At 33.1% G+C, this 8,237-nt stretch overlaps 1 pseudogene; it reads left to right on the top strand.

Moving 5' to 3' along the window:
- Positions 1 to 4,088: 4,088 nt before the first annotated feature.
- On the top strand, positions 4,089 to 4,473 carry LOC143551928 (uncharacterized; annotated as a pseudogene).
- The last annotated feature ends 3,764 nt before the right edge of the window (positions 4,474 to 8,237 follow it).

The raw sequence follows: 8,237 nt of genomic DNA, 5'->3' as shown, positions 1-8,237 counted from the left end.
AGATAAGATTTTTGGGAGTGATTTTGATAAGAAGTCGAATTTGGGTTTGTTGGCTAACTTGAAGGCTGTTTAAGGTTTAAAGTGGCGATCGGGGTCCGATCCTAAAGGGTCTCAAATGGGCAGGTGACCACTCCCTTTCTTTGACCAACTAATAATCAGCTATCACTTCCTTTAATATCCAACTACCATCGTCACCAATTGCTAGCTACTAGCAACGCCGTACTCTATGCATGAGTGGTGATCACCAAACCATTTGATCACCTCTCCCTTTTTAAGACAACTTTAGACATAAATTACTAAATTTAATTGAACTCTACCAACTTAAACCAGATATCATGCGAACCCTCTGACCAGTCACCAAATGGTTTGGCGACCTCTTGTTTCCAGACTTCCATGGTAGCTTTCCGCTTGATTTTACAAGTTAATGAATAATCACCAAACAGATTGACGATCATTTTCTTTTTTAAATCCCACACATCGGACGTCACAACGGGTGAGCTGGCATACAAACATAGAGAGCACATTGAAGTCCCGGATCGATAATTAAACACGAACTAACGAATAACTCTCGTTTATATTAATCAGAAAATATAACTCAAAAACTGATTACAAACTCTCATAACCCTAACTCGGTTTGACTCTTGATGAACCCTAACTCGTTTGCATCAACTTCTTATTCTAATGTCTAACCATAACTCGACTTATATAGACTAACCAAACTTCCTGGCCAAGACATTACCAAATATAATAAACCCTAATAATTCTTGGGCTGGGCTTTACACTTGGGTCAAACAACAATTGTGCCAACAATCACCCCCTCAATTGTTGTATCCGACTCACCCAACTCACCCCCTAATTTCCTACTCGAAATTGGCAGATCTTCAACTTCACGCTTGTCATCATTCTCTTTATTCTCCCTATGCTTTTCTTGATCTATTGCAATGTTCTTTGAGCTCCACTTCGCTTGAAGTAACACTTGCTTCGTTTGATCATTAGACGCCTTCCCTTGAGCTTGAATCTCTTCCTTGACCACACCTTTAAGTTCTTGAACACTCTTCTTTGGACTTTGAATTTTGGAACTTGGATCTTTAATTGGAATCTGACTCGTAACCAGCTTGTCTTCTTTCAGTCCAATACTTTGAAGATCCCGACCTGCAAAATTCTTCATTTCAATGATAGCTCGTTTACCGGGACTTGCTATCTTGAAGCTAATTTTGTATAATCGGTCCTTGGTCCTTGTCACCTTCATCAAAAGCTTACTTGTATCAGCTTTAATGGTTAGCAAATCCTGTTTCATGTGAATCTTGCATCCACCTTCCGTTGCTTGACCAAGAATTATGATATTGCACTGTAGGCTCGGGATGTCGTAGACATCGGTCAACAGGCGCTACTCCCCCGTTTTCCCTTCAATTAAAACAAGATTTATCTCCGAACTTCACCGTTCCCGTTTCTTGTTCATTCAATTCATAAAAGTACGCCTTATTACTCGTCATGTGATTCGATGCTCCGTTGTCAAGATACCAAACATCTTTCTCCATCGGCTCGGTTTTGAAACACTTTGGAATCACACCGTATTCATTCAGTAAAAACGTCTTTTGATCACCTTTAATCATAAATAAAGATGGATCAAAATCATCAACTTTGTTCAAATTAGATTATTCCTTTTTCTTCGTACATTCCGGGCACATTGCCGCAAAGTGACCAAACTCATCACAACGGTAACACTGAACTTGTGATCTATCCTTTCTTCCCCTTTGACGATCATTGGTTCTTCTTTGTCCCTTATGACTTGACCCACGATCTTGACCGCCTCGGTTTTTGCAACCATCTTGGTCCTCATCGTCTCGGTCTTCACCTCCGGTTTTACGGCCTTTTCCACGCCCCTGTGAACTCGGCCAACCATTACCTCGGCTACCGGACTGATCATACGACTTGCCTTTATAACTACTTTCCGATTGATTGAAAAGTAACTGACCTTGTGAATTTGAAGCGCGTTCTCTCCCTCGTAGACGTGCCTCAAATGCTTTAAGTCTTCCAATAGCATCTTCAAACATCAAACTATCGAGATCAACACTTTGCTCGATTAAGGCTACGAGTTGAAAGTATTTATCTGGAACCGCATCCAGTAACTTCTTCACCAAGACATCTTGCTCGAACACGTGACCTAGACTCGTTGCCGTTGAAACCATACTTGTTATTTTTCCTGCAAACTCGCCAACAGTCTCGTTTTCCGCCATCTTGAGTTTCTCAAATTCACTTTTCAAAGTTAGCAGTCGAGCCTTTTGAACTCGCTCGACCCCAACATACCGTGCCTTCAAAGCCACCCATATATCTCGGGCATTCTTGTATTGAGAAATCTGAAGAAGAATATCACCATTCACCACTTGAAACAAAAACGATCTTGCCGTTTTATTCTTCTTCGCATCAATAATTGCACCCTCTTCTGGTTGAACAACTTCCCATAGGTCTTGATCATCCAAGATCGCTTCCACCACAATCGCCTATGTGATGTAATTAGTTCCATTCAACTTTGGAACTTGCAGTGATATCCCCCCCACTCACTTTGGGTTGGATTACCGGTCTTTTTTCGTCACCTGTCATTGACGTCGAACCCATTTGCTCCACTTCTTTGAAACAAATACAAGCCAATCAATTCCGAACAACTTTTCAAAACCGAGCCAACTTGCTCACAAAATTAAATCAAACCTTTGGTTAAAACCTAACTCGTTCAACCCGTGTAAAAAACAAACTTTGAATCAAACCTACTCGTTCAACTCAAATAAAATACGAACTCTGAATTAAACCGTCTTGTTCAATCCAAATAAAAATAACCACCCAGAGTAATTAAACCAACTTGTTTAACCCAAAAAAATAATAAACCGACTTTGCTTTTTTTTTTCTTGAACTACTCGTCACCACACAAGAAAGAACTTCTCTTAGATTTTCTTCTTATTTTCTTTTTTTTAACCCCACTAACTATTTTTTCTCGTTTGTTTAATCGGAGTACAAAAGAATAAAAGCACCTTCCAATCAATACTTAACTTGTGCAAAACAGTTATTTTTGGAGCATGCCTTTCCGTAATTCTCACAAAACCCAAGAAATCCACAGAATACCAAAAACGAAAATAACCGATTGATGAACCTCCTAGTTCTCCCGATCCCCAACGATTGAACCAACCTTATAGTTCAATCTCAAATCAGAACTACGAAACCCCGACGACGCGAGCACTGACTCGTCAATCACAGTAGCTTCCCGGCGTGGCTCGGTCTCGACGTAAGCGGGCGGTGGCGGCCTTCTTCCCGGTGCAGGCAGTGGCGGTCTTCTTCCCGTCGGAGTTGTGCCTGACTCACACAATGGCCGCGGTATCTTCTTCCGTTAGTGGCTTAATCGATTTATCGATTTCTTGAACTTAGCTCTGATACCAATTGAAGTCCCGGATCGATAATCAAACACGAACTAATGAATAACTCTCGTTTATATTAATTAGAAGATATAACTCAAAAAACTGACTCAAACCCTAACTCAGTTTGACTCTTGATGAATCCTAACTCGGTTGCATCAACTTCTTATTCTAGTGTCTAACCATAACTCGACTTATATAGACTAACCAAACTTGCTGACCAATACATTACCAAATATAATAAACCCTAATAATTCTTGGGCTGGGCTTTACACTTAGGCCAAGCAACAATTGTGCCAACACAAACTAGTTGACAACCACTCCAACCTCGTACTGACCTGACTGATAACTGGCTTACAAGCTACTTAAGGGCTTAAATTTTGCCAAATAAAATATCTAGCTACCCTCTCCTATATTACTATATGTCAAGTTTTTGCCACTTAATAAGATGAAAGGATAGCCCATCTAAAAAATTACTTTTATGTAATCACATACTTGATTTCACTAGATAAATCAATTTAATAAATTAATTTGTTTCTTTATAATTTTTTTATAATACGTGCATGATGCACCAGCACTCTAGAAAATGACATTAAAACATTTTGTTCATATGTTTTATACTCTCTGATATTTTCCTTTCTTGCACGTATATATCAAACTTTTACAGACACTTGAAATTGATTAATAATGGCTGGCGAGTCTTCATCAAATCTAAGCATAATTGTTTTTAAAAATCCTTCAAAATCTCATCTTTCTGAAATCGGTATCAAAATCTTGGCCCAAGTAAGCTCTCTCTCTTTCTCTCTCTCTAAGTAATTAGGGTTTCATATATAGATAGATATATGTTTCATATATATTACGTTATGTTTATAAATTTATTTTGAAGGTGGGGATGCTCGCCTGGAAAGTACCAGTTGAAGTTCGAAAAGTGTACCAAAAAAACTCGTCGAAGATGATATCGGAGTTTGGTGCTGGGGATCTTGTCATCTTACCAGAGGGTCTGAGTTGCACTTGGGATGTCTTCGTTGCCGTCGATAAACCCTACAAGTTTGAATCATCTTCTTCTTCGTGATTATATAATATATCCGTTAATAATTTGTTATGTTCAAAATACCTTCATTTCTGGATGTAATTATTCCTAAATAAATACCCCTCTCTTGATACTCTTTGTGTGTGTTTTATCATAAATTTTGACTCAAATATGATCACATTAAAGTATCATGTTGTTCTTTTTAATTTAAAACATACATTAGTATATATAGATTTTATTAACAAAACAAAAGCGTGTTGCTATATCGTTGTCACGTAGGCATGGGTGCTTTCATTAACCAAAACCGCTAAAGTGTATAAGGGTTTCACTACGCTTCATTATATTTTTGATTTTGTTTTAAAAAGATATGTGAGATTGAGGCTTGCGATTTGTCCCCGCGTTTTAACGCCTTTTTTTTTCAAATACGCATGTTTAAAACGCTTGGAAAACATCCAGAGTACGGCATGTGTGACATTTTTAGGCTAATCAGATGCCCTGATAAATGTTTCAATTTGGGGAGTAATCATCTATAATTGGGTAGTAAGTGAGGAGTTAGTACTTAGCACATCTTCAATAGAGTCGTGTTCGCTTGCAAGCTCCAGGTCACTACCAACGCCCTTCTCTTTCCTCTTCTCTCTCCTTTCTCCTCTCTTCTGCTTCACAAAACCAACCTGTTGTATTAACCGTTTCTTCTCTCTCTTTCATTTTGCTCTCTCTCCTTAATCTGTGTGTCTCTCTCTCTTCTTTTTCTATTTTCGGATGGTGTCAACAAGACACCAATGAAAATGCTCTTGGTAGTCAAAAGAATTTCATCAAATTAATCTGGTCAATGCACTCCCATTCACACTAATCTTTTATAAATTGTAGTGTTGCTTTTAATGTCACCTTGACTGGTCAACACTTTTCATGCATGTATAGATTTCATGCATGTATAGATTTCACTTTATGTGGGTATATAGATAAACTAGGTTATTAACCCATGTATGACACGGGTGGAAATATAGAAATCGTCAAGTAAAGACATATTTAAGATGACAAAAATTTGTTTATATGTTTATTGGGAGAATTATTTGATATAATTGCAATTCATATTCGCATGTAAACAAAGTACTTAAAAACATGATAAACTTACTAAAAAGAAGATTCATATTACATTGTTTGGAAACATAATTTAAAACTTTAAAAATTACAAATTTATAAACTGTTAAATATTTTTTATAAACTGTATTTGTTGTCTTGTTTGTACAAAATAAACATTTTAATACAATCTGACTCTTCATTCTTGATAAAGCAACATATAGTTTGCTATAAGTAAAAACAGATCTCATATATATTCCAACTCTTGCTAGAGATCTGCTTTAAGTTGTTACAATTATATCGTGCTTATCTATTGTGTCACCAAGCTCACCAACGATTAACCTACAACTTTAGAAGTTTTTAGCAGGTTGTAAGTCTTTGCATCTTTTTACCTTGTTCCAATAATGCATAGCTTTAAATACATACCGGGATCGTTTTAAAAATAGTCACTTACCATCCGGCATCCTTGAACAAAGGAATTTGAGAATCCAACATTGTCTTCAAGTAATTTATTATTTCTTTATCTAATATTTCTGAACTTGATTATGAGTTATTGTGTAAGAAAATTAGTTATGTGTTAGAAATAATTTAATTAAATTACGAATAATTTAGATTGTTCATAAAACATATTAAAAATAATAAATGATGTTTTAAAGATCGACCTTGAGTCGTGACAATTATGATATATATATATATATAATATGTAAATTCAGTTATTTTATATAATAACCTTTATATATGACTTTTTAATAAGTTTATGATATATTTATACACTATTAATTCTAATTGACAAACCAAAATTTGGTGTGATTTATTTTAAAAATCAAACATTCATACCGATATTATTATATTAAAGTTTTTGTGTATAAAAATGATATTTAGAAAAAAAAATTATTGTCACGAACTTAAAATATAAATTTACAAATACTAAGATTTGGTTGCAAAAAAATTAAAGAACCGTTTACCACACAAGCGGAAAATGTATAATATGTCATATATGTATATGTATATGTTATACACTATAATGAATTATAAAATGTTGTATTTCTAAAAAAAATATAATTCTATATGAAGTATAAGGTATTTATAAGAGTAAAATTATAAGTTCAATCATCTTTATAACTTAAACCATGAACAAAAAAAAATGCATTAAGAAAAACATGCAAAATTTATTTAATTCATATGTTACATGCTCAAAACTTTGCAACATTAAGAAAAACATTCGAAAATATATGATTTAATAGGTTATAGGGTAGTGACCTGCGTGCTACACTGGAGAAAATTATATAAAAAGAAGTCAATTATAAATATATGTTAGTATATTGAAATATATATTGTAAATTTTGTATTTATATGAACGGATAATTCTATATAACTGTTATGTTTTTGAAATGTATCAAAAAATGGAATGCGTAGAAAGTCATGCCTAATAATTATAATATTATGAAACTATTTCATTTACTGAACTACTCACTAAACTTTCTTTGGGAATGATCAAATAAGAATGTAAGCATTGTTATGATCCTTAAACTCTTCTTGTTTTAGCTCTATCACATTTAAATATAACCGCAAAAAATAATATAAAGAAAGTTAATTGAATGTTTATGAATCCACTTGGTGATACCGTTAGTTTGTTACCATAAAAAGAAAAAATCAACACAAAATAAAATAAAATTAGAAATAAAAAATATATGTCAGAAGTTGAGAAATCATAAAATGACTTAATAATTTGATTAATTTTAATTTGTTTGAAAGTATTAAAATCCCGTAACAATAATATTATATAAGACATTTATAAATGTATTTAAAGACAATTATTCAAATATTGATATTGATATGTAATTAAGAAAATCATTATTGCTAGTCAAATCAGTTATTAAATGTTTTATATTAATTATACATCTATATACCCATAAATAACTATATAATTATGATAATACTTTGAGTAATTGACTGAAAGTTTAAAAGCTGTAATATAAATTGTTGGCCATTCAAAAAAATAACTACAATATAATAAAAATCTATAAGACCTAAAAAATATAAATAATAACGCGATAGTAGCTCAATCACAAACTCCACATATTAACTCAAGTCACAAATCTGTTAGCTATACAGTTTGAGAAATCTTTACTAAATAATTTAGATATGATTACAAAATTTAAAATCAAATCGGTTATTTAGAAAACTACCAAAAATTATGGAAGCATTTTTAATTTTTGAAACATTAAAATGGAGGGTTTATTTTAGACATTAATCTTGATATTTATGGATAATTAAAAATGATCAGATATAAAAAATGAAAACCTTGATGAGATTAAAGATATGGAAACTTTTAAAGGTTTTTTTTTGCAAAATTGGCCAAATTCCGTATTTAAAATGGGTTTAAATTTGTTATGAATATTAAAAATAAACTAATGGTATTATATAAAAGCAGAATTAAATAAATGTGCATCTAACTATACTATTAAATCACTAGAGTTTTATGACACGTAGTCTCTTCTTATTGGTCCAATCCTATTGTTTCCTATTATTTCCATATAAATAATTATTCATATATAACAATTGATAGAAGTTTCATATAAATAAATGTATATCTATCTTGATACAAAACATTTTATGAATAAGAACTTGATGAGCATCGGTGATGTCTTTGAATATGTGTTGACATAATAAAGATAACAGTGACTACAATATTAAAGTTATGAACAATCAATTTATTAAAAAAACAA

The sequence above is a fragment of the Bidens hawaiensis genome, unplaced genomic scaffold, assembly GCF_021521415.1.
Source record: "Bidens hawaiensis isolate Kalapana, Puna unplaced genomic scaffold, B.hawaiensis_p1.1 tig00016744_1, whole genome shotgun sequence".
NCBI classification, from domain to species: domain Eukaryota; kingdom Viridiplantae; phylum Streptophyta; class Magnoliopsida; order Asterales; family Asteraceae; genus Bidens; species Bidens hawaiensis.
The sequence above is the reverse complement of the archived record's forward strand: the minus strand, read 5'-3'. Positions and strand labels throughout refer to the sequence as shown.